This window comes from Xenopus laevis, chromosome 9_10S (assembly GCF_017654675.1).
Source record: "Xenopus laevis strain J_2021 chromosome 9_10S, Xenopus_laevis_v10.1, whole genome shotgun sequence".
NCBI lineage: Eukaryota > Metazoa > Chordata > Amphibia > Anura > Pipidae > Xenopus > Xenopus laevis.
The window spans coordinates 82,038,238-82,065,962 of record NC_054388.1 but is presented as its reverse complement, the minus strand read 5'-3'; the positions used below and the strand labels follow the sequence as shown (position 1 = coordinate 82,065,962).

General features: G+C 37.8%; 1 protein-coding gene across 1 annotated transcript in view; it reads left to right on the top strand.

Annotated features, from left to right (window-relative positions):
• The window catches only part of col5a2.S (collagen, type V, alpha 2 S homeolog), a 105,880-nt gene that overhangs the window by 657 nt on the left and 77,498 nt on the right, over positions 1-27,725 (top strand). The window lies entirely within an intron of this gene.

Below are 27,725 nucleotides of genomic sequence, written 5' to 3'. Positions count from 1 at the left end.
CTTTTGTTTTACAATCTCACTTACTAGTTTGTCTTTTGGTTGATTTTTTCCCTTTTTATTTCAACGTTCTTTCTTTTCAAACGAATATAAATGGGTGTACATGGACACACACAGGCACCAAGAGTTCTTCAACCTGATTGTCTCTTGTTCTCCTTCCCCTTGCTTTGTATTTGTCATCTATAGATCGTTATGCCAATACATTGAACATTGAACAATTATAAGAAGTTGATTAATTGTAGCCTTTTGGCTGGGGGGGGGGGGTTTAAGTTATTTCCTTCTGGGACCTGGTAAGTGTAACAAAGGGGGGTTTAGGCAGAGGTGACGTATTTGTACACTTGGCAGATAGGATCCTGCTTAATGAATGTGCTTTTATGGAAACTTTTTTTTTTATGGAAACTCTTTACATATGGAAGGAAGAAGAAGAATGTAAAGATAGAGTCAGTACATTTATTAGCAGGGAATGCCTTCCAGCTTTTGACCATTGAAAGGAAAGATTACTTTTTAAAAGTTTGCTTGGGACTTTTAACATTTATATAAGCTTTTGGTTTAGTTTTACTGATGTTTAACTTTTTAATATTTTGATTGATCTCTGCCTACCCTCATACACTTATAGGGTTGCCACCTGGCCTGTATTTTACTGGCCTGGCCGGTAACAATTATGAGGGGAAATAAATATATTTGAAGGCCAGTATTTTTTGCTAAAAAAGGTGTCAACCCTATCTACTTATAACCAAAGGCTATGGCTGGTAAATTGCATACAAGATACATTAGTTAAAGGGGACCCGTCACCAAAAAAAAATTATTCAAAATCCTATTTTATCAGATAAGTCAAGCAAAATGAACTTTAATTACACAATATAAATTATTTGAATCTTGTTTCCTTCAGTCTGGGAATTCATAATTAGAGCAAGCAGGCAGCAGCCATTTTGTGGACACTGTTATTAAGACAAGCCTTGCATCATCTCAGAATCTTGTTTGTGCACCAGAATGGGGGGTTTGATGTCCATCCCCATGCCCTGGCTACACTATTAAATGGTAAAGAGAACAGGGGAATGTGGGGAGAGCAGTGACATCTAGGAAGTGCTGAATGGAAAGTGAAAGTAGTTGCCTAAGGCATAGAGGAGGGGCAGACAATATTTGATTGACAGCTGAGATATTTAAATGAGCTTACAACAGCTATGAATGCTTTAATAAAAAACAGAAATTAGGTTTCATGTTTAATTTGAAAGGGACTTTTATTATACAGATTTTTGTGTCTGGGTGACAGGTCCACTTTAAGATGCGGTATGCTGCATATTGCAATCCAGAATGACAAACTACATGTTCATTCATTGCTTGGCTGGTCAGAACTACAAGAAACACCTTGTCCTGGCATTGGCAGTGATTTCTGGTACTATCTTTGATTCTCTCTATATACATATACTTGGACTTTTTCCTGCATCCATGTTGAGCAGTGATGCAGTGTTTCACTGCCTAACAGCAAGTACAAAGCCTATACAAATAATACATTTCCTTTCACAAGGAATAGTAGTACAAATTAACTGTAGGGATTCGTTTAGAACAAAAGCTCAAGGAGCCCAGCCCGGCAGCCATCACTCCATATTGGATAGTTACAAAACCTAACTGTAATGAAACCTTTCCAAATAAAAGAAATCACTGTCGTTCTTCAACAATTTCTATGCTGTGTACCAATTAAATGCATCAATTAAATGATGCCATAGGAAAGATCTGTGAAGATTTTTGACCTGCAGGGGGGGTCATAAAAATCTTTTTTGATGACCACATCCGGCCCACAGGCCTCCAGTTGGACAGCCCTGAAATACATCAAGGGAGTTATGCATGGAAACATAGTATCAGATGCTTTCAATACTTTGTCAAACTGTGTTAAAAAAAATCAAATACATCACACATCACTATCTGATCGCCAGGCATCACTGTGTGAAAAACACCATTTTCTGCAGCATGATAATTAGGCCCCTTTGCCTTTTCGATCTGATGCTCTATGTGACCTTTTTTTGCTTTTGAAATTGCGGTGACAAAAAGTTATATTTTTAGTTATACTCAGGCTAATGTCACATTTTCTGCCATTTCAAAATATACAGGCCCGGATTTGTGGAGAGGACACCAAGGCCCGGGCCTAGGGCAGCAGGATTTTAGGGGGCGGCATGCTGCTCAACCACACCCACATTGGTTTAGAAACACTGGGGATGCGCAGGAGATACGATCGTTTTTAATTTCCCCGAGAGAATAAAAGGGAGATGATGGGGCGATAAACATCAGCAGGCCTAGGGGCACCTGCTATGTAAATCCGGCCCTGCACTTGGCCCGTGCACTGACTGATAACAGACTATTTTCAAGTACAAATAGCTAGCTAGCTTTGTCATTCTTTAAAGGAGAACTAAAGGCTAACTAAAGAAGTAAGCTAGAAATGGCACAAGATAAAGCTGGTTAGTAATTAATACAGATAATTATTACATGGCAGCACAGAAACCAGTGCAATTTGCATCAGAATTTAATAATCAGCCCTGTAGCATCAGCTTATACCACAGACCAACCTCATTTTCTGATCATTTGTGACAACCCCTAAGCTTAGCTTCTCATTAGCTTTTTAGAGTCCACTGAGCACGTGAGTGTCACAGACACTTTCCAAGATGGTGTCCCCCTGTGACAAGTTTGAAGTCCTTGATCATTGCTGCTATTGACAAGCTGAAACTTTAGGCTGGTGCAATAAGTTCAATATATAAAATATGGCATTTTTAATTTTTAGGGTTTAGTTCTCCTTTACATTTTAGTTACTTTGGTTTTTCCACCAGAGTTTCCATATTGCTAACTCTACCATCATAGGTGGGCCTGGTTCTTTAGTATAGAGGACACTTACTAAACGTGGCTCGCAATATGTTGGTGCTCTAAAAATACATGTTAATAATAATAATAATTAAAGGCAGAAAGGTTCAACAGGGTTGCTCTGAACCAGCAGAACACTGGGAAAATAACTCATTGGGCCCCAACATTCATGAAGGGACCACAGCAGGGCCCTGTATTTACCACCTGCAGGATTGGCCTGTACCCACAAATGCTGTGCTCTGTAGCCGGTTCCCAGGCAAAAGTGCTCTCCGCCCTTGCTCCCCTCTTTCAGTCCCTTAGTACTCTTCTGCCCAGAAGCATTGTAAGTGTCTTGTCTTTTTAAATTAAGATTCAGTTTTCTCAATTTTTGCAGCATCCACCCCCAAGAAACTCAAGGTTTTAGCTTAATGTCTTACATATGTGCAGCGGTAATGATTAGCAAATGTACAGCATGCACAGAGGAGACGTGTTCATATTACTGGTTTGTCTTATGAAATTATTCTAAGCATCACTATTATAGACCTCTAGTGGCGAATACATATTTTACATTTGAATAATCGTTAATGGGGGAAATCCACCCAAGTAATGAACCCCCCCCACCGGCATTTTGCATAATGAATGAAAATGTACTTCTAAGCTAAATTTTAAATACATTCATTAAAACATTTGTATGTTTTTTGAGCATATACAGTGATATTATAATTAGTATCTGTATTTGTATTCCCTGCTTTGCCAGTCCTCGTAGCCATCACCCGTCTATCCAAGACTCCATTTCCAATAATGCCTTGCATGGTCACGTGCATGTCTGTTAATCATAGAACATGGAAGGCATTGTGGGACCCTTTACCTTTTGTATCTGTTATTCTTTTTGAATGCAATCTATCACCCATTTACTGTATAGCCTTGCAGATTATGTTGACATTTTATAAATACATGTTAGTAATATTAATCATCATCATTATCATCATAATGAGCGTTGGTTTCTGATACAAATAAAATAAATTAAATAATTAGAACCAGCAGTGCAAAAATAGGGATAGATACTGATTTCAGTGCCAACTACTTTTTAAATAACTTTACTTTTTATATGTAAAATATATACAAAGTTGCTAAGAATAACATTTTCTTTACATTCCTTATTTATCAAACAAGGCACCAAAAAACACCTTTCCGTGGCAGTGGATATGAGCCATGGAAATTTGTATCAAGCAATCATGCCAAAACGCAATTTTGTCAAGGCAATTCACATTGACTGCTAAAATAAAATATTTTCAGCACTTTGTCACCCATGGGGGGCATGATTTTCCCAAGTGCCCATGTGCTTTCACCCTTAATATCATTCAAAGTGGTGGATATACAGAGCAGTTTCCAAGATGTTAGTTCAGTTCCATCTGTATTTTCTACTTTTTTACTTGCATATGGGAGATAGTTCATTGTTGTAGGCAAAGCTGCGTCGATTTAAACTATTCCGGTCATAATTTCCGATAGAAATGGTTTACGTTTCATATGATGTGGGTGTACGGCTGTCATGGTCTGAAGGGTGAAATGCTTATTTTGCATTACAAAATGGTATTTTAATGTAAAGCAGTTGAGACGGTACTGGCTTGAGTGTCTGGAAAACTGCTAGTCCAAAAATCAAACCCCTGGGGCTTTCTGGCCTCTAGATGTACATTCCAGGCAGCATTGTTCAGGATTGTGTAACTTTAGCATATGGGCACTGTCATCATTAGCAGTGAAGTACTGCAACTTTAGTACAGCAATAGTGTACCTACAATGCTCAGATGTGTTTGATGCTGAATTAACATTCTGAAAGAGAATAAATCAATATGGCAGCAATTATCTTGCCTTAATTAATATAGTTCTTGTTTGCCATCTATAGATGTATCCAGCTTTGGTAGAATGAGCCCATCATGATTGGTTGCAACGGCCTAATAATTATGCCAGTATTAACTATTAGTTAAATAGTCTACTTTTAATATCAGCTTTGTTAAGTAATTGTCATATATAGCAACTTAACAAATTGGATATTAAAAAACTGTAAAAATGAAAAAGCTTTTTGTAAGCTGCTTTTTTTTGTAGATGACCGAGCTTTACGTTCTGCTGCCTTCCCCTTCAACAGCAAAGAAAATGTAAGGCTTAGTTACATCCCGTAAAAGTGTTGGCTTCCTGTCTGATGATGTGATGGATTTATGGTTGTTCCAGCTGCAGAGCAAAAGTAGTCATTTGAAAAAGACTGTTCTTTAGATATTAAGAAGCCCTGTCTCTTTCTAATTTCCTTCGCATAGACTTTGGTGTATATATATATATATATATATATATATATATATATATATATATATATATATATATATATATATATATATATATATACAGTTTCAAGCGCTTGCACTCTGAGGCAGTCTTTTGAAACACTCCGGGTGCTGGGGCAAATATGTATATTTTAATCTTCAAAGGACCCACACTCCGATTTTGTGAATGTATTAACTTTAAAGGTGGACAAACACAAATGCTGGCGCTGAAATAGGAAAACTCCCAGTTCACAATCTATGGTCAACAGTTCCTGGTATAGACATTTTCTAGTTTTGACACTCGCTCACCGTTCAAAATCTGTGGCCCTGGTGCCTCATGCCCCGGACCCCACACTAGTAAATTCGGAGCGGTAGAAACTCCCCTCATATCAGGTTCAACAAAATATCTTACCCAGGATATGCTGTGACCCAGGTGCTGCCGCCCTGAGTCTGTCACCAAGGAAAACGTATCCACAACTTGCAGGTTATTGGTTGGACAGCGCACTCCAGGGTCCTTTTCAAACAGAATCGCTTGTTTCACTGCACTTCATCAGAGACCTCAACCTTAACTTTAAAGGTGGCCATAGACGCAAAGATCTTCCCCCGATATGCCATTAACGAGCTTGGCTATATCGGGGGTAATCTGAACGTTCGGCCGTATGGCCGAACGATCCGATTACGATGTGCAATGGGCTCCGGCGTGCTCGGTCGGGTCAAAATCAAACCTGTCCGATCGACCAAACGACCGATCTCCGCTGGACGAAAGATGACGGCACTCTCCACACACGATCCGAAAATCGTACGAATCCTCGATTTGTACGATAGGATCTGTGCGTCTATGGCAAGCTTAATTCATATTTGTGTACCCAACGTTTCGGCCCCCATTAGGACCTTTATCAAGGATAAATTATATATATATATATTATATATGTTTATAAAGCTTTTGTGAACTGGTCGTGCCTTATTCACTTTTGTGTTGTATGGGCACATGTGTGTACTGGAAAATCTATTAATTTGCTGCATGGGCATTTATATTGCATGATTAGCAATATTACATTGCAAAATGTGATTTTTTTATTCTAGTTTTTGCATTAACATTTATGATTAGTATTACATTCTATCCTTCCCGTTTCAGATATCTTTGTTATTTTTTTAGTTTTGTCAAGTTGCTTGTTAATTTAATGTTATTTTGTAAATGTAATTTAGAAATAATAATATGCAATTTAGTACCCATTTTCGCACGAATACAGTGCTACCAGACAGGGGGCACATGGGCTCCCAATTGAGAAGGGCCAATGGGTGCTATTACCAAAGGAGCCCTGTTTTTACTGCCTTCCTATGGCTCTGTTGCACCCAAAGCCCTATAACTGTTCCCTGAATGCAAGTGCTCTGTAACTGAACACTAAGGTAGTATGAAAAACATCTCAGACTAACGGGAAGCCTTTAGAATTCTCTTGATCAGATTATTTACAAAATTATAGTATATTATACAGTATAGCATTCATTCTCAAGACAGATCGTTTGTAAGGACATTGTAGAATTTCACTTAAAAAACAACACATAACCTAAATATTGCCTCAAGCAGTATCTGGCTTTTTTTTTACTCTATAGGAAGACATTTTGTAGATTCAGCCTTTGAAGAATTCCCTATTTCCTTATTTAGTTGTGGGAAACAGTCCATGCACACAACATTGCATTTGGCCCTTTCACCCTGTTCATGAAGGGGATGTGGCTCTTCATAGCAAGGAAACATGAAATGTGAATTTTGATGTTGTAGTTTATAGTTCATGTTTACAAGTTTGAATGTTCATTAGTGTAAATGTGCCACCCCGTGCCATAAACAACAGATATACTTTGCACAGAGCTGTTTAAGGGACTCCAGATGGTTATTTGGTTAAACCACTGCGCTTCTCAGATCTCTCCACATTCCTCTGATTTTGGCACAGGTCCTATTGCCAATTATACCATTCATCCTGTGCTTTATGGCTTGTGAATGTTAGTTACACAACTTTGGGTTATTAACTTTGATATTATTATGCTTTTCTCAGTGAATGATAACATGTGTGTTATTTGGTGTGATAGTTATGCAATTTGTGTAGTTGGTTTAAATTTTAAAAGTTCTGTATTTCAAATGCAGTTCAGCACCATTCAGCTTTCAAAAACCTTATTGAGGTTACTGTTTATTCTATATAATATATATATGTGTGTGTGTGTGTGTGTCCAAAGTGGAACATGCTGTGCTGCAGATACTGTATATAAATGCCAAGCCTGGAATATATTATAACTTTGAGATAAATTCCATCACTGTTGCTTCCAACCTTTTACTAAACCATTAACCTTCTTATTCCATGTGTGATTCATTATACTTGTTAAACATGCCTCTCATGCTGAAGATCAAACAATTTGCTGACTTTGATCTATGGATCAGGATTGGTTTCAATATGTCTATGCCAACACTTCTAGTAATAAGAAGGCACCTTTTGGCACATTGGCAGCAATAAACACTTGTTGTACAGTGTAAACTATAAGTAGACTTTCAAATCAGACAAAGATTGTAGTGGAATACCTTAATACTTAATGAAGATAAAGGTGATTTTAATACTGATTCACTAATAATGAACACATTCCTACTCAAATAAACCAATTATTGCATCATATAGACTGGCAGCAGTATATCCAGAGCCAGGCCATCTGCTATTGGCTGACTACTCATTTGTCTCACTGACCACAAATGTTATTTTTAATGGGGGGGGGGCCTGACCACAAATGTTTTTTTAATGGGGGGGCCCTGACCACCAATATTTTTTCATTTTTTATTAGCATGTGGTAACCCTAGCCACCAATGTTTTTTTTTTTACTGTGTGGTGGGGGATGGACCTATGGAGTGAGGAGGGCGGACCTGTAGGCGGGGCTTGTGGTGGGCGCAGCCCAGGAAATTTTGTCGTATGGGGCCCTGCGATTTCTGATGGCGGCCCTGATGGCACATGTGGCGCGCACTCCCGGGTTTTACGCACCAGCGCGATGCCGTCATCACGCACTGGCGCGAAATTCAAGCTATATGAAGGGACTTCTGTATATGCATGTTGCCGTTGTTAGGTCTATCTTGTGTAGTTCCTGGGTGCCTGTTCTCTGTGAATCTTGTTTAATTATTACTGGCATTGACCCTTGCCTGCCTACTGACTATTCTGAACTCTCCAAACTGACCCTTGCCTGCCTGCTGACTATTCTGCGCTCTCCAATCCTGATCCTAGCTTGTCTGAACTTTCCTTGGACTCTGCCTGCACTGACCCAGCCTGTCTGGCTATTCTTGTACGCTGCTTGTGCTGGCCCAGTCTGCCTCTCATATTAAGACTGAAGTGAAAGGCGGCTGTTAAAGGCAGAAGCAAGAGCCGAGACCAGGGAGCAGGCCCGGACTGGCAATCTGTGGGTTCTGGCAAATGCCAGATGGTGCCATAGAAAGTCAGTATTTAGTGGGCTGGTGGCGGCTGTTTGGGCCTCTCTGTGGGCTGTTTGGGCCTCTGTGTACCTGAAATGCCAGGGAGCCTACCACTAGTTCTGGATTTAGGGTGCCAAACGTGCCTTGTACGTGATCCCAACTAAGATATAATTAATGCTTAATGGAGGCAAAATCAGCCTTAAAGGAAAACTAAAGCCCCCCATTATCTTGCAGGCAATGCCCCCTCCCCTCTCCCTCCTCGCGATGTTCTTTAGTGTTAAAAGAACCTTTTTAAAAATTCTGATGCAGAGAAATGCAGTGGAGCTCTCTTCGCCATCACGAATCCTGCCGGCGCATGGGCAGTTGGGCCAAGTCAGGAATTGGCTTCAACTTCAACAAATCGACAAAACTACACAAAGATCTGGAAGATGGAGACTGGGAGCTCCGCTGCGTTTAAGGGTCAGAATTTTTAAGTTTTCTTTTTTACCCGAAAGGACATCACAGGAAGGAAGGGGGCAATGCCTGAAAGATTAGGGGGGACTTTTGGTAGGGGGGTTTAGTTCTCCTTTAAGGTATGAAGATCCAAATTACAGAAAGATCTATGATCGGTAAAACCCCAGGTCCTGAGCATTCTGGATAACAGGTCCCATACCTGTGCTTTTAGAAGTTGTTGCTGTGATAGAAATAATATGATAATTGATAATGATAAAGCTATACATTGAGAATAGTGAATGAATGTGAAAACCTTTATGTTCTGCTTGAGTTTCTAGAGCAGAAATATTCGGGATGTGATCTTTTATTAGCTCCCTGTTATTAAGATTATTTGGCACCACTGTCATGATAATGCTTTTATGCCATGATACATACAAGAGCCTGCACAAGAAAATAAATAACAGGAAAAAAGTAACAAGTCCCTAGGCCACTTTGACTGGTTATTTTAGGATATTTTCTAGCAACCATAAATCACACATACATGTAAGTGTTAAACTGCCTTTCAGGTTCAGAGAAGTTGACAATATAAATAAACTGACCTGTCAGCTAGCCAAGTGCTGCTATAAGTCAATTCATGTATAAACAATGACTGACATTTCTAAATGCTGTTTTTATGCTTTAAATGTAAAGCAGTTAATTAGTACAATATCCTTAATACTGAAAGGGAACAGGAAATTGGATCTCATGTAGAAGTCTGATCACTTTTCCATCATTTGGCATTTGCTATTATTTTTGCGGACCTGCCAGTGTTCCTGGTTTGCTCTGGAAGCTGTGGGATTTCTTCTAGTGCTATTTTTATTAAACTTGAAAGTAGTTTGAAAATGATATGCTCTCAGGGATACCTGCACAGTTTCTACATGTAATTGCCTGGTGCACACTGGTAGGATATCAGTAAAGCATCACATATATTGTACGTTGCTGAGTAGTGTACGTTTTGCTTTTATATATATGCACACTGGTAAGAAACTGTTCCCATTCATTCTGTTGCTGTACAATTTCAATAATACAGAGTTCATTAGTGTTTAGGGTGTAAATACTAAAGCGAGTTGGATCTGCTAACTGTGATGTGAAAAAAAAAAAAAAGATTTGTACAAAGGACATGACCTTATAAAACTACATTTGCAGAAAAAACTGTGTAAAAATCTGTGCAAAATAAATGGCGAACTTATCAAGATGTGTTTAATTTTACCATTGTGCAATGGTTAAATTTCTCCTCAAAAATGCTTTTCCAAGTTCAAATTTATCCTACCCATAAATGCCTTATTTCATTCTGGGCAAAAAAACTTGCTAACTTAAAAAATGATTCCTTAATTGGAAGTGCCCATAGATCCTCCCTGAGCTGTGGTCTATTACATATATGGGTTAGGATTGAGTGAGAACATACAAAGTACAATTGTCTCATCTAAACACACAATCCAACTGGTACATGACCTTCATGCAACTACCCAATAATTCCTCCTGCAGTTAAACCTTTGCATGTAGTTCATGTACCTTTATGTGGTTATAAGGACAAATACTGATGTGTTTTTGTCTTGCCATTAAGCAAAGTTCAGGTTCATGCTCATATCTTTTCGATATGTAACATTTTGCCATAATCTAGGGAATCTCTTTTGTTAATGCTCAGTGGTGACACTTGTGAGTTATTGACCCTCCTTTGATCCGAGTTGCTATTTGTAGTCCACTGTTCCCTATAAAGGTTTTTGAGGTCTACCGACTTTTATGTCGGTTGTAAATACACATCTGTTGCTAAGCATCTGCAGTAAACTCTTTTTAAAGACTCACTAGAAACTGACTGTAATTTTAAGTGATTGCAGTTGAAAAATTATAGTATACCATCTTAATTTTGGGGCTGAAATTTTCATAGAATTAAAGTGGTCCTTGTTAAAACAGTTCTCATTTTCTGGAAACAGTGAATTTTTGTAGCATAGGAACTGTACCTTTAAAAATACTTTTTGCTTACATACCACATTGCTATGGAATTAGTGTATAGTATGGGAATACTTTCCAGACTAGTGCTGTAACAGTATAAGGTAAGTCTAGATATCTCTTGGGGAATTTATGAGAACAAAATTTATGAGTCAAAGTGTTTTCCAGCATAAAAATGTGATGGGGAGACAATTTCCAGATGTCTCTTGTACTGCTTGTTTTGGAAGCAGCTATGATTCAAGTGGAATATTTGCTCAGCAAAACTAGAATGGCAAAGGACTAGAAAGCTTTCGTTGGAAGAGAAATGTATCAAAAACATGGAAAGTTGAAAGGAAATGGGGAAATATACAGCCAGCCAAGTAAGGTGATAATTACAATACAACAAGAAAACACCCAGAACTGAATCACAAACACAGATTGGGTCTCAAAAATAAAAAAGGAACATTTTATCTTTAGGTTATAAAATTTGTCATTCTATAGAATGCTATGTCCAGACAATTTTAATACAGAATTTTGGTAAACTGTAATATATTGAAGTGATTCAGTTCAAGGCAAATTAGCAATGCTGCTGACCAGAGCCGGGTACTGCGACCCTTGCTCCATCTTACCACCCACCCCTCACTGGCACACCCACTGGATATCCCAAAAGCACCCCCTTCCCCCTGCATGCTCCCTCAACAAATCAACACATCACCCCCTGTTTATCACCTGCTCACCTGGTGCCCACAGGCTCAGGAACAGGCGAGGGGGAGCAGTGAGATTTGCACGTCTCTGCCAGAAATGTGGGGCAATAATATAACAATATTTCATTAATGTGTTGACTCATACGTGCAAAGTACTCAAAATCAATGACTTCCACAGCATTTCAGCATTGTCACATCCTGATATTCGATATCTTTTTGATTATATCACTGATGTTATTAGGTTGTGACGTGTTTTGCTCATGCTGAAGGAGAGACAGCTCTCAGTACAATTTGGGTATTAGACGGTCAGCACTCTTTACTTAAAAGAATTCCTGATACCAGTACAGAAATTAAAATCTATAAAATCAGCTAACTTTTGAAATGTTGTTAAGGTAGAAGTCAATGGCATACACAATTACACAATGGCATGCACAATTGCTTTGTATATAATCAGGTATGCATTTGCCTCTGAAGTAACTTTTAATTTACTGTTACTGGTTTGTATTCATGCTTGAAAACAAGACCTAGCATGCATTCCTTTATATATTAGATTCAAATAGCATTAATTCTTTGTATCATTGGAAACCTCCAGTTTACAGAAGATGTTGATGGCATTGAATTCTAGCACTCAATGTGGGGCAGTTTGTCTGCAATCTCTTAGTATCAGAAGCTACTTCTACACCAGCTGTTAGGAGAACCCTATGGGGGCCATCATCATGGTAAAAGGCAAAACATGTACTTAAGGTGCTCAAAGGTACTGAACTTCAGGCCTGTTCATCTATACAATTAGATTGTGCCATTCCAAAGTATCAAACAACTACTCACTGTTGAAGATAGTGGTGTAGCTACCATACAGCAGACCAACCTGGGGAGGGGCCCTGGATTATGGGGATTACTGCATGGTAGTCCCCCTCACTAGTGCCCTAGTCAGTAGTCACTGCCTTCCACAAACAAGTAAGTGCCTGGCAGCTGACCAGGGCTTGAGGAGGCGGCGTGTGTGCTTGACTAAGAGACCTGGTCAGTAGTGGTTTTTAAATGAGCTGAGCTTGGGTAAGTGGTCAATTTGCCTGAAAGCCTGGATGGTTTGTGGGTAATGCTGAGTATATAATATTGGTGTATAACCAATATTCACAATTACCTGCAGAATATAAAGGTGCTAGAAAGGAAATTAATCTTCATGGATGTGCTATTAACTATTTAACTTCATTGACTGGAGCAGAGTCAAGCAGTCCAGGCCTCCTAACCCCATACCTCCCTTACTCAAACATCTGTCACTTCCTACTAACCCCACAAAGAACACAGGGAACCACTCAGGGCTGGGTTGAAAAGGCCATGGCTTTTATTAACAAGTGTACAACTATATTTACAACATTAGACTAACATTATAACCAAATGAACATCAAATTCAGGAATACTGGCCCAACTCTTTAAAGGAAAACTATACCCCCAAAATGAATACTTAAGCAACAGATAGTTTATATCAAATTGAATGACATATTAAAGAATCTTGCCAAACTGGAATATATATTTACATAAATATTGCCCTTTTACATCTCTTGCCTTGAACCACCATTTCGTGACTCTATCTGTGCTGCCTCAGAGATCACCTGACCAGAAATACTACAACTCTAACTGTAACAGGAAGAAGTGTGGAAGCAAAAGGCAGAACTCTATCTGTTAATTGGCTCATGTGACCTAACATGTGGTTTGTATGTGTACACAGTGAATCTTACGATCTCAGGGGGCGGCCCTTATTTTTTAAAATGGCAATTTTCTATTTATGATTACCCAATGGCACCTACTACTAAAAAAGTATATTATTATGATAATGGTTCATTTACATGAAGCAGGGTTTGACACATGAGCTGTTTTACTCAGTATCTTTTAATAGAGACCTACATTGTTTGGGGGGTATAGTTTTCCTTTAATAATGTAATGGGTGACCTGCCATACTAGCTTCCCTCTGCAGTTGTGTTGGATAAGCACATAGCTCAGACAACCAGAAACCATCTTCCTGGGGATCCAGACTTATTGAGAGTGAAATAACTACACCTGGCTCATTGCCATTTCTACCTGGGCCTTATCCTGCTCTTGGCAAGTATTCCACTGCTGCCCTAGTAGTTGTGACATGCTAATCAAACGACCTGACTAATGCAGATTGCTAGTGGTGACTATAGAGCCCTCTTCCTGATAGATTCAGGGTGAGGTGGGCTAAACCCTCCATGTTTTTGGTTTTAGACTACAGACACCTGACTGTGGGTAAAACACAGTTCTTCATACCTGTTAAAATACTTTTGCAATAGATAAATGCAGAGTATGTTAAAAAACTGTTCATTTACAGGGATATACTCTATATACGTATTTCTATTTTTTTCCACAAATCTCTAAAAATGTTTTTTTTTCTTTATTTCTTTAAAGCTCTAAAAAATTGAGTTTCATCTAGTGTAAAACCATGAAAAATTGAATACAGAAATTTGTCACGTTGAAGAAATCAATCGGAGCTGCGCTGATCCTATAAATTAGTCAATCCCATTATCAATTCGGACTTTGAGGATTTTTATTTTGTAGTAATTGTCTGAAAAACTAGAATTTTTAGAGGTTTTCGTATTTTTAGTGAATTGCTCAGCATTTCTCATAAGTGGATCCGATTTTTTTTTTCATTTGTGGTTTTTCCAGAAAGTGAGTTTAGTCATGGTTTCATAAACCTCTAAAGCCACTAAAACAAGACTGCTGATAGGTAGGCCTCTGTGTTTGTGTATATATGTGATACTATTACAAAATAATTTTTCATGCAGAAAAACTTTTCTGTAGCAGTAGTTTGACTTCTAAAAGCCACTGTGTGTGGTGCTGGCTCCACCTGAACAAACAGCTTAAACTCCTTTTACAGCTGTTCTGCTTAGCGATACTGTAAGTGGGATTTAACCAGGTGGTAAGGAAACAGGTCAGAGTTTTTCAGCATTCCATTTCATTAGGTGTATAGGACTGTAACCAGACATGTTCACTTTCCCACTGAAATATGAGCATAAAAGTCATTTTTGTACGAATGGGAGGAAAGTGCTTGATCTTATCTGTTTCAAAATTATAGTTATTTTGTTTTATTCTTAAAGGGGTTGTTCACCTTCAAACAACTGTTTTCAGATAGATCACCAGAAATATTAACTTTTCCCATTTACTTTCTATTTTCTATGCGTCACTGCTCTTATAATATTGAAGTAAAGTGAAGACGTAAAGTAAAGAAAATTCTTCACCTTCTAAAACAGCTCTAAATTGATACATTTATTTGATACATTTCTGATCTTTGCCCCTGATGAATCTCTGAGTTTCATTACAGGCAGCTGATAGAAATGTAAATGAGCTGCTCATTGTTTTATATACAAGACAAACAATCAACATAATTGTTACAGAATTGTAGGTAACTTGCCTCTTCCTCCCTGCCAGTGACAGGCCATGCAAGACTGCAACATTTTACCTTTCATTTTTATATTCTGAATACAGGGTTCAAGAGATCTGCTTCCACTTTTTGGATAACTTTTAGATACTGGCTACTAACAAATCTCAGAGATCTGTGAAAATAATTTCCAGCATCCCTTGGCAAACAAATATATATAATATATGTACTGCAAACAGCAATAGCACTGAAATCCAGTTTATTAGCTACCCCTTTCCCTTAAAACATGGTGTTCTTAATGAATCACTTTCCCACAAATAATTGAATACAAGAACTTGTCTCCAACTTCTTGACCCTTTCTTGCACCACTCTGGTACATGTGGGTCTGATTAGGATTATACTTCTTCCCTGCTGTGTTTTCTTAGTCACATCCTATCCTGTGGAGCTGGGCAAATGATGCGCTGAAGTACTCACACACTGGCCCCAAGGCTCTCGGTAATACCATTTAGGTCTACAATGTGGAAAAGTAATTAACATCCCAGGTGAGTTCTTATTATCGGGAATTTGCATTTCTGCATCTTGATCATTTGCTAGGGTCACGTTATATTGAAGGGACTCTGCATTTTTTATACTAAATTAATAGTGTGGTCCAAAAGAAGCATTAGCTGTAAAGTTTATACAAATATGGGACCTGCTATCCAAAATGTTCAGGACCTGAGGTTTTCTGGATAATAGATCTTTCACCTTAAGACTACTAGAAAATCATGTAAACATTAAATAAACCCAATAGGCCTGTTTTTCTTCCAATAAAGATTAATTATATCTTAGTTTGGATCACTACAAGGTACTGTTTTATTATTACAGAGAAATAGGAAATCATTTTTAAACATTTGGATGATTTGATTATAATGGAGTCTATGGGAGACAGACTTTCCGTAATTCAGAGCTTTCTGGATAATGGGTTTCCAGATAATGCATACCTTTGGAGGCAAATATCATAGCAACAATCAGCAATTATATTTGAGCATATACAAAAGCATAGATCTGACTGGTTGCTATGGGCAACATCACCGGTGATGCTTGTCTCCCATGATAATAAATATGCCTCTCACTCCAAGGGAAGACTTCTCACACATATTTGACCTTAGGTTGATACAAAGTAAAAAGCTGTTTAAGATACATATTTCACATATTACTTCCAATTTTTAAAGTACTGAAGTGGTACGTTTTGGTTAGCAAGTTAATAGACAAGTAGATAGTCTGATATATTTTACAACTCTATGTAATCAAGTGACATAATTCAAGACACCAATGTTTGTAACCTTTTTGTTTAAACAGAATATGGCTTTTGTTCAAGATATTTGTACTGATCCTTTTGCATTGGGGGCTATTATTATCCTATATAATAAAGTTGAAGTGTCTCTGCGTCCAGTCCCTGTGTCCCTGGGATTGCGCTACTGCGCATGTGCCACACGGACCGTCTAGCGCCCGTTAATTTAACGGGCTTAATGTCTATTTATTAATAATTGTAATAAATTAAAATGGCAAAGTACTCAGCAGCACTGCAGAATAAATATGTGTATATACATTGAGCAAACATATTACATACAAAACAACCAATAATATATATATGAGGTAGTAGTGATGTGCGGGCCGACCCGATACCCGCGGGACCCACGGGTTTAACAGCGGGTCGGGCGGTTTCAGGTCGACATCGCACTGCTCCTCGCGGGTGGGGTTGAGCTCTTCTTCTGTTCTCCTCGCCCGCCACCTTCAAATGCCGACTTCTGGTTGTACTGTCTCGCGTCTGCTCGCCCAGCCCCTTTTGTGATGTCATTGTGAAGTCATTGGCGGGGTGGCGCAGGCTGGAGCAGGACGGGTTAGGGTCTGGTGTGGGTCAGGAAAACCCTGATCCGCACATCACTATGAGATAGAGATTGGCAAGCCCAAAAGAGCTTACAATTTTACCCCACAATAATGATGCAGCACTCATGGGGAATGGCCCCATTTTTTCTTCCACTTTATACATTGTCACCAGTGGCCTGTTGCTAGGGGAATTAACATTTTCAATGGTTTGATGCTGGCACAGTATTAACAAATTTCATTTGCCTGATGGAGATTCCGTATCAGTAAATTCAAGTATCCTTTTCTCACTACTGGCTAAAGAAAAATATTATTGCAACTTCTGCTAGAGATCTGCACTAAACAGGCAACTTCCAGTGGCTAATCAAAACAATAAACTGTGAGCAGTTGCTGTAGTCTTGGGGGACTGGTTGAAACCATAACACACTGTAGGTGTCCTGCCTTTGATTTGCTTGCTATTCCCCTTCACTACAAGAATAAGGTCAATAGGATACTTCCTGGCACTAAAAAAAGTGTTTTAACACCTTCTTCCTAACTTGAGGAATCTTGTTAGAAGCTTGACCCCAAATCAACATGATTTCCCGTTTCAAACGATATAGCTTTAGCATGATTTATATAAGAAGCCTGAATATTGCAACATGTATCACTAGAAAAAAAATTACATTTAAATAATTCTAATTGTATAGAGTTACTTTTTTAGAATTTCAGTCAAAAATTCCAGGCAAGAGTGTATTAATAGTACTGTATGTGCCAAAATATTGAATACTGCTTGCTTAAAGGGGACCCGTCACCAAAAAAAATAATTCAAAAACCTATTTTATCAAGTGAGTCAAGCAAAATGAACTTTAATTACACTGTATAAATTATTTGAATCTTGTTTCTTCCTTCTGGGAATTAATAATTATAGCAAGCAGGCAGGAGCCATTTTGTGGACACTGTTATTAAGACAAGCCTCGCATCATCTCAGAATCTTGTTTGTGCACCAGAATGGGGGACCTGATGTCCATCCCCATGCCCTGGCTACACAATTAAATGGTGAAGAGAGAGGGGCAATGTGGGGAGAGCAGTGACATCTAGTAAGTGCTGAATAGAAAGTGAAAGTAATTGCCTGCCCCACCTGTATGCCTAAGGCATAGAGGAGGGGCGGACAATATTTGATTGACAGCTGAGATTTTTAAATGAGCTTACAACAGCTATGAATGCTTTAATAAAAAAAAGAATTTGTGTTTCATGTTTAATTTGAGATAGATTTTATTATACAGATTTTTATGTCTGGGTGACAGGTCCCCTTTAATAATATTTTATCTTTTGTGTTATGATATTTCTGAACTCATTTGTAGTGTATTTGCATTGCTATTTCCTTTGGTGATAAACAGCGTCGGACTGGGGGTCCTGGGGCCCACCACACCCCCATGCCCCCCCCTCTGGCCACAGAGGGCCGGGAGGGAAGTCAGAAGTCGTGCTAGTGGCTTCACTCAGGGAGTGGGTCTTGGTCCAGTCCAACTCTGGTGGTAAAGGATACCATAGTTTCTGTTGCCAAAATTGCAAAATGTCTTCTAACATTTTCTTCAGCTTATTGCACATGATAAATCCGGTGAAACCCAAGTTTACGCATTTAAAAGTCAGTAAATAATCCCCTAATTGTACTCATAAATGGTTTATCTATTCTTGTAATTCTAACAAATAATGTGATACACTGGGGATGTTTGGATAGTGCTATATAAACGAATTCAGTGCTTCCTGTTAAAAATTTTCTATGAAAGTATACAATTCAATTAACATGTCATTTTTAAGTATAGTGATGTCATGTCAATAGATCATTCCCCCGGCAGTAGTGGTCCTCCATTCAAAAGAAGTTTAGACGTTTTATTTACCAGTCATTTTCGTCTGGACACATTAGGCCCAGGATTCTTAACCTGTAGATATTATCGATTCCTCTGAATACAGGTAATTTTCCTCCTACAATAGAAAAAAGTTAATAAAATGCAATAAATAAATGAGGGCTCTAAAGCTAATTTTAAAACATACTTTGGGTCCACTGAGAAAATGTTTCAGAAACACTGCATTAAAGGAGTTAACTTTTAGCATGAGATAGAGAGTGATATTCGGAGACAATTTACAATTGGTTTTCATTTTTATTATTTAAAATTTTTCAGTTATTTAGCTTTTTATTCAGCAGCTCTTCAAAATAAACAATCTGGTAGCTAGGGTCCAACTTACCCTAGCAACCATGCATTGATTTGAATAAGAGACTGAAATATGAACAGGAGAGGCCTGAATAGAAGGATGAAGCAATTACAATAGATTTGTAGCCTTAGAGAGCATTTGTTTTTTAGATGGGTCCATTTGAAAGCTGGAAAGAGTCAGAAGAAAAAGGCAAATAATTATAAAACTATAAAAAAAAAAATAATGAAAATCAATGGAAAAGTTGCTTACAATTGACCATTCTATTACATGCTTAAAGTTTACTTAAAGGTGAACCACCCCTTTAAGGTGGCCATACACTATAAGTTTTGCTCGTTTGGCGAGGTTGTCAGATGATCAGATCTTTCCCGATACGCCCACCAAAGGTGGATGATAATGGTCTTTAATCCAAATGATGGGATTACAACAGTGGGTATACGAGTCATCGGAGCGAGGACCGGAATAATCAATCCTGGATAATTTTTGGCCAGAGTTGGATGAGGTGGGTCTATTGAGGTACTGTCCCTTTAAGAATTTGACAATTCACCATCTAAAACTTGCCGAATTGGTGTTTTTTCCCCCCTAATTTCAAGTTTATAAGAGTTTATGGGAGTTTTTAGAAGCTCTCATAACCTCAAAATTCGGCCCTTGATAAATCTGCCCCTAAATCTAGATTAAATCTGCCCATGTATGACTGCCTTTAGACTATGATGCTTTTTCTCAAGGCCACATGTTTTTTGTTTTTTTGCAAGAGAGGACTTTTATACTACAGGAGCCAATAGATGAAATAAGGATGTTGTGGTGACAGAGATGGGCATGTAAAAATGGAATCTTAGACATCAAACCACATTCTGGCTCCATTATAACAACTTTCTACAATTAGCAGTAGGAAAATAATGTAACATAGGAAATGCTCACACATGCATTGTAGGCACAGCCGGGGTATATGATTAATACACTATGGGGGAAATGTAATAAAATTCACAAAGAGCTAAACTTTGCCAATAGAAATTTGTCTGTGGCAGTGTAATATTCTTCAGTAACAGTTTTTTGCGAATCTTAATCAGATTTCAAAAACGTTTTCAGATTCACGAAACGCGTCAGTCTTTTATTCTTTATGCATAATGTAAAATAAGGACTTTTGTAATATTTAAACTTTTGGGCTCCTGGATTCTACTGACTGACTGACTTTGGTGTTCTGGAGTGGTACCTGCCCTTACTCAAGGTTTCTGTGTGTTGTTCCCCTTTGTTGAAGGTTTGGGGCATGAGCACCAGGACCCACTGTGGTAAGTGGTAAGCTCGTCCTTTCTTTATAAAATCCATGTTTCCTATAGTTTTGTTTATAGTTCTCTGAAAACAAACTGAACTAAGCTGAAATGAGCCTCATTAAAGGGGTTGTTCACCTTTGAGATAATGTTTAGTATGATGTAGAGAGTGATATTCTGAGACAATTTGCAATTGGTTTTCATTTTTTATTATTTGTGGCTTTTGAGTTATTTAGCTTTTTATTCAGCAGCTCTTCAATTAGCATTTTAAGCAATCTGGTTGCTAGGGTAGAAATTCCCCTACCAACCAAGCACTGATTTGAATAAGAGACTGGACTATGAATAGGAGAGGAGCTGCATAGAAAGATCAGGAATATCAAGTAGCAATAACAATACATTTGTAGCCTTACAGAGCATTTGTTTTTTTAGAAGGGAGTCAGCGACACCCATTTGAAAGCTGCAAAAAGTCAAAAGAAAAAGGTAAATAACTATAAAAAATAAATAATGAAAACCAATTGAAAAGTTGCTTAGCATTGGCCATTCTATAACATACTAAGGGGCAGATTTACTAAGGGTCGAATATCGAGGGTTAATTAACCCTCGATATTCGACTAGGAACTAAAATCGTTCGACTTCGAATATCGAAGTCGAACGATTTAGCGCAAATCCTACGATCGAACGATCGAAGGATTATTCGTTCGATCGAACGATTAAATCCTTCGAATCGAACGATTCGAAGGATTTTAATCCAACGATCGAAGGAATATCCTTCGATCAAAAAAACTCAGGCAAGCCTATGGGGACCTTCCCCATAGTCTAACATTGAGTTCGGTAGCTTTTAGCTGCCGAACTAGGGGGTCGAAGTTTTTCTTAAAGAGACAGTACTTCGACTATCGAATGGTCGAATAGTCGAACGATTTTTAGTTCGAATCGTTCGATTCATAGTCGAAGTCGTAGTCGAAGGTCGAAGTGTGCTTGAATATTGTGCATTAATAGGATCTGCCATCATGAAATCTCCTGGAAGGGAAATCTATAACTTTCCTGCCCTTCAGTGATAATCCCCTGGCACACATCATTAGTTTCATATGATATTTGTTTAAAGAGAACTGCAGTGAAATGGGTGTAGTTTTCCTACATGCATCCATGTGATAAAGAGCGTAACATAACCATTTAGGTTGAAAAAAGTCTAACATCCATTGAGTTCAACCTTTTCGTCTTATTGAAGCCTGCCTGACTGTTAGTTGATCAAGAAAAAGGTGAAAACCCCCATCTGAAGTTTAACCCTATATTCCCTCACTTGCTAAATACCCATCCAATCCCTTCTTGAGGCTATCTAATGTTTTTAGCCAGTTCATCTTATTCAGGGAGAGAATGCCACAACTTCACAGCTCTCACTATAAAAACTATATTCAAATATTAAGATGTAGCCTCCTTTCTTCTAATCTGTAACCTTGTGTCTACTGGAAGGACTTACTGCTATATAAAATCAAAGAGTTTATTATATATATATATATATATATATATATATATATATATATATATATATATATATATATATATATATATCTAGTGTCGGACTGGCCCACTGGGATACCAGGATAAGTCCCGGCGGGCCCAAGGTGTCAGTGGGCCCTCATGCTGCAAAACATTTGGCCTATTTCATGGCCATTCCCTATTTCTATGTGAACAAAGAGGCTAAATAGATGGAAAAATAGATTATAGTATGTAAAGAAAAGAGACTAGGAGAATAGAGGTTGAGTGAGGAGAGGAAGAATTATAGTACTGAGAGTGGGCCCCTGGTTAAAGGTTTTTGGGTGGGCCCCTGGTGTCCCAGTCCGACACTGTTTATATATATCCTGATGACGATCTCCTCCAGATCGAAACGCGTCGATAGATTTTAAATGTAATTTAAATAAAGCATGCAATTTTACCTCTACGCTGATGTGAGCGACCTGCTGTGAGTGCTTTCGAATTGGGAACTGTACTACATAAGGTGAGCACCCGGCCTTTGGCTGCAAGTTTGGTGAGTGCCAATTGCAAGGAAGGATATATATATATTATTATTGTACATAGTTTCCATATATATGTTTACATTATATTGTACATGGTTTCAATATATTTTTGGATGCATATTGTTTACATTTATATATATAGGGGCAGATTTATCAAAGATCGAATTCTGAGTTGATGGGAGTCTCTAAAAACTCCCATTAACTCCCATAAACTAAAAAATGACCAATCGAAATTTATTAAAAAAATTAAAAAAAAAAAATGGGTGAATAGGATCGAGCTGCAAATTCGATCAAATTGAATTTGTTCACCCAAAATGTTTTTTTCTGAAAAGCCCACCAAATAAACCACTCCAAATTGATTATAGGAGGTCCCCCATAGGCTAAAACACCAATTTGGCAGATTTTAGATGGGGAATCGTCTAATTTAAATTCTTGAAGGGACAGAACATGATAAATTTCAAAATTCGAATTTTGAATTTTTTTTAAATTCAAATCAAATTTGGACTATTCCCTAGTCGAATTACAGTAAAATAAACTCAAAATTAGAATTTAAAAATTCAACCTTTTAATTCAACCTATGATAAATCTACCCCATAGTATTACTTATGTCCGTACAGCAGAGCAAAAAATTAATAGAACAAGCAGGATACAATATAATAATAAATATAAAGTACTGTTACAGAAACATTAAGTGCTAAACATTAGCAGGAGGAAGGAGATTCCTGACCAGTAGAGCTTACAGTCTAAGTGGATGGGTATCTCCCCTTAAGTGCCTCTTCTCCACTTTAAACAATCCCATTTCTAGTTGCTCTAGTTAAATAAGTTCACTTACTTAGAGTCAATGTAACTGTGCTCAAAATAACAATTACAGTACAAAAACTATAGTCATAGATGTTTAGTCTTTGTAGTTTCCTGATTTATTACCTGGCAACAGTCTATATTATCTTCTCCTCATCATTACCTCTGCAAGGAAGCTGTAAATCAGTTTCCATTGCCTCGGGATACTTCTTTATATCAAATTCAACCTTTAAAGAACAAAAATAGGGAAGATACCATATGTCAGTCCATCAATTTATGGCCCATGCATAAGCATTTGTAGAGGTAATAGTAGTAGTACAAAGGCAAGTGTATAGAACAGTGTAACCTTTAGTACGTTATCCAGTAGACTGACCTATTCTAAGCAAACTTACTAATGGCTCTCTTCATTTATTTTGTATGTTTTTGAATTATTAGCCTTCCTATTCTATACTCTATGGTTGTTATAGTGCTCTGGCAGACTGCAAAACTTCAGTTTTATTTTATCTATATTTTTGTAATACTTGTTTTCTATTTTAGACCCTTTGCTATTCATCTTGTATTTCTGCTCCATGTTTGCTTGTCTAATTAACCCCTAACAACCAAATAACCATTTCAATTCCAACCTTCAGAACAAATCCTTTTTCCTGGGAGAAGGATGGCTAAGGGCCAGAATTGCATACCAAAGGAACACATTTGGGAGGGAAAGTACATTTCAGAGTGATGTTGGGATTGGGACGTGGGAAGAGTTTCAGAATTTTCTCAACTGGTGAATAGTACTGACATTTCTTTCTTCCATAATTTTGTGCGTTTAAAAAAAATCAAACAATTATATACTGTAGCAGGCCTGTCTCATACTGCATTGATTCTGTGTTCTAGAAATATGTTGTAGATGGCTGTTCCTTACAATAATTGATTTATAGTCTTTAGCTGAATAGACAAACAATTAAACTACAAGTCTTGCCCATTTAACTTTAAAATTAGCTTGCTTTTATTTCTAAGCCATTTGACAAATAAGGCTTATGTGAAAAAAAACATTTTCTCTGCAGGAAAAGCACCAGTAGAAAAAAATGCTAATGCATCGTGCCTGATGCCAATGTTTAGTGATGGGCGAATTTGCGCCGTTTCGCTTCGCCGAATAATTTGTGAATTTCCAGCAAAATTCGCAAAAAGGCGAAAAATTTGCGAAATGGCACTGGCGTCTCGTTTTTGATGCCAGCGTCCGTTTTTGAAGCCGGCGTCCATTTTTTTTGAAGCCGGTGAATTTTCGCCAGCAAATTTTCGAAGGCATTTCGCAAATTAATTTTTTTATTTATTTTTTTACATTTTTTTAAATTCGCCCATCACTACCAATGTTATTAAAACGGAAGAAAGATAAAAAGATAGGGTGCTTTTTCAGAAAAGGTGGCATTTCATGTTCAGAGGACCAAGCATGTACAAAGGTCTGACCCATGGATTTAACCCGGCCTTGGCCAGTTTTGTCCAGACACTCTTTATCCACTGAAACCCTTCTGGCTTGCAAGTAAGCCTTTCCCTTGTGGAACCATGTTATTAGGGTCCTGCTCTCTAAAATCTAGGTGTATGCATATTTATAATTAAAATGCATAAGAAGAGTTTTACCAGAAAGAGTTTTGTGTGAATTAGCAGGACATACTACTTTCCTATTTGGAAAGTTAAAAAGAACAATTTCTCCAGTGCTAAAAAGTTATTTTTCCTTTTTTGAATCCAAAGAGCCATCTGGAGCCAATCACATCTGAGTGTGTGTGTATTTTAAACTAAATATTCACATCAGCTTTAAATCTCTCCTGTGGTTACTGCTCTGTGGCTGCCATATGTTAAGACATACCAAACCTATTATAAAGCTAGGACTATAAATTCAGATATGATCTACTCTTTCAAAGGGACAATATGAAAGGCAGTTTAGGGGATATACATTTTTACTTCAATCAGACACATATAAAATCCTCATGCAACAAGGTCATTAGAAGTCAATATTAAGAAATTCTGTATGTATCCATAAAGCACCGACATGTTCTATAGCACAGTACAATAGATGGGTTTATACAAATAGGAGGTAAAGAGAACCCTGCTGAATACTGTTTACACATTTCTCCTTTAAAAATAACAACATGGTTATGAAGATTCCTTGCCCACATATACCAGCAGCCATGTTACTTTGCTCACAGAGTCATTTTTAGATGTCGTTAGTACTATTTATTATGTCTTTTGTGGAACATGCCTTAACATACAGTAAGTAAAGCAGTATATATTTTTTAAAAGATGATTCAGCTCTTGAAGGAATCAGGTCCATCATTTTGCAGTCATTGGTGCTGCCTGTGGGATTTCGTCAAATAACAAATCTTCCACAAAATATTTGGCCCAATACAGAACTCAAACCTAACCCTATTGCCTATTCAGAATTAAGAAAGATTAAAACACTGTTTATGAAAGCAAACTGTCAGAATCAGTTGTTCCGAGCTTTAAACATACATGGCTTAAAGGGAGTTACTTATTAAAGTCTGATTTTATGTGGCCTGAGTTTCGGAGGGGAAAAACATTTTTTTGGAGAAAAAGATTTTTTATTAAACACAGATGCTGCTAAAAGTCCGAATAAAAAAAAGTAATGTAGAAGTCAATGCCAGATGTCCCATTTACAATTGGAAGATATCATGATCTGCTTTGGTTTCGTACAATAATACGACTAATTCAGGGTTTTTGGGTGATAATCTGAAAAAAACTGAGTTTTCAAATCCAAAAAAATAGTATGATTTGGAGTCTATTCCTGCCCCGGATATTTGAGTAAATTCATTGATAAATACTATGAAAATGTGGATGGGAGTTTGGTCGAAGTGGTTTTAAGAATATATTGAGACATTTTCAGATTTTAGTAAATTACTCCCAAAAAGTTCTTCTTTGGTTCGGGTGAACACTTTGGCCCAATCTGTTTTTCTAAATATAAACCCTTCACATGTACTTTGTGTGATTTAATTGCAAATATCTCATTGGCATAGTATAGTGTAAAAAGTGTAAATATTTTGACTATGGCAGTAGTGAGGGAAATGTATAGAATAAAAACTTTAGGTGGTGCACAATACATCTTCATCTTATTGTTACTGTAAATTAGGGCTGTACCGAATCCATTATTTTGGATTCGGCCAAACCCCCCAAATCCTTATATATGCAAATTAGGGGTAGAAAGGGGAAAACTTTTTACTTCCTTGTTTTCCCTCCCTGCTCCTAATTTGCATATGCAAATGAGGATTCGGATTCGGTTCAGCAGAAGGATTCGGCTAATCCTGGCCGAACTGAATCCTGGATTAGGTGCATCCCTACTGTAAATGTAAGAATTCCTTTGCCATTTTAGGGACTTCAGTAAATCTGGGCACCCAGCAGTATTACTTTTTTTCTTCTTTCATACAAATAGCTTGCGTTTGCCAGGGTGTGTTTTCTTCCAGTTCTTCCAATTCTTCCAGTGAGAGATAGTTCTTATGTGCTTCCTTTTCTAGTTGGAAACTTATGCTTTATTGCATATGGCCCATTACAAATATATGATTTGGAAGGCTTGCTGCCACAAGAGACCAATGAGTAGGAACTTTCCTGGATTAGGACTCTGCCTAAAATGTTTCATTGCTAAAGTGCATTTCTCACTGTTTAATTGGACTTGCTCTAACGAAAAATCAGTTCCAGCTCCAGCTGTGCCTTATATTACTTGGACACTAATGTAAATATGGTTCCACAGCTGACTGGTATGTACAGTAACTGTATGAGCAGAGTGAACAGAAAACAACAAGGCAATGTACCAGATGGATTGGATGAATTAAGGCATGAAAAATAGGATGCTTATTTGTTTATACAAATATCTGCTCTAAAGTTGAGTAATACAATTCTAGATTCCTTCTGTACTCTCAACCCAATTAATAACACAGTGCAGCTGTAATAGCTTAGGAAAAAACATAATTCGTAGACTTGCACAGGAAATATCAATATTTTGTGACTTTAAGGAGTACACCATCAGTGTTTTTTTTAACATTTATGTTCTTCTAGAATTAATTGGGTGTCTTTGAGCTGTGCACAGCCACTTATGTTATAAAGCAGGATTCCAGCTTGAGGGCTTGCTATCAATATGGCTTCTTATGATGTATAATTTATCAATTTTGCTTTACATTTGTATGTCTCTTTTGTTAAGGTGTAATGCACTTGCTTAACTCTTGCTGTGTTAATAATATTGTTATATTTACCTTTATATAAGCTTGATTTGTATTCAGAAGTATCAATTTTGTAATGATACTGGAGGAGATGGCCTTCAGGAGGGCCTTCTCTTACTGTCAAGGTCAGTGGCTTTCAAAAGAGGTTATTGAGGACTGAGAAACCAAGAGGCAGACATAGTATCAGTACTCTGTACATCCAGTCCAGGACATTGTACAGCTGTCACTTGCTGCTGCAGCCTACAGACAGGAGCTGTCCCGCCAGCACACTGGCAATTCTGGAAAATAGTCTTTGGCAACAGAACATTAGTGGACTGAAACCTCAGAATGGGGCCAATATGGAG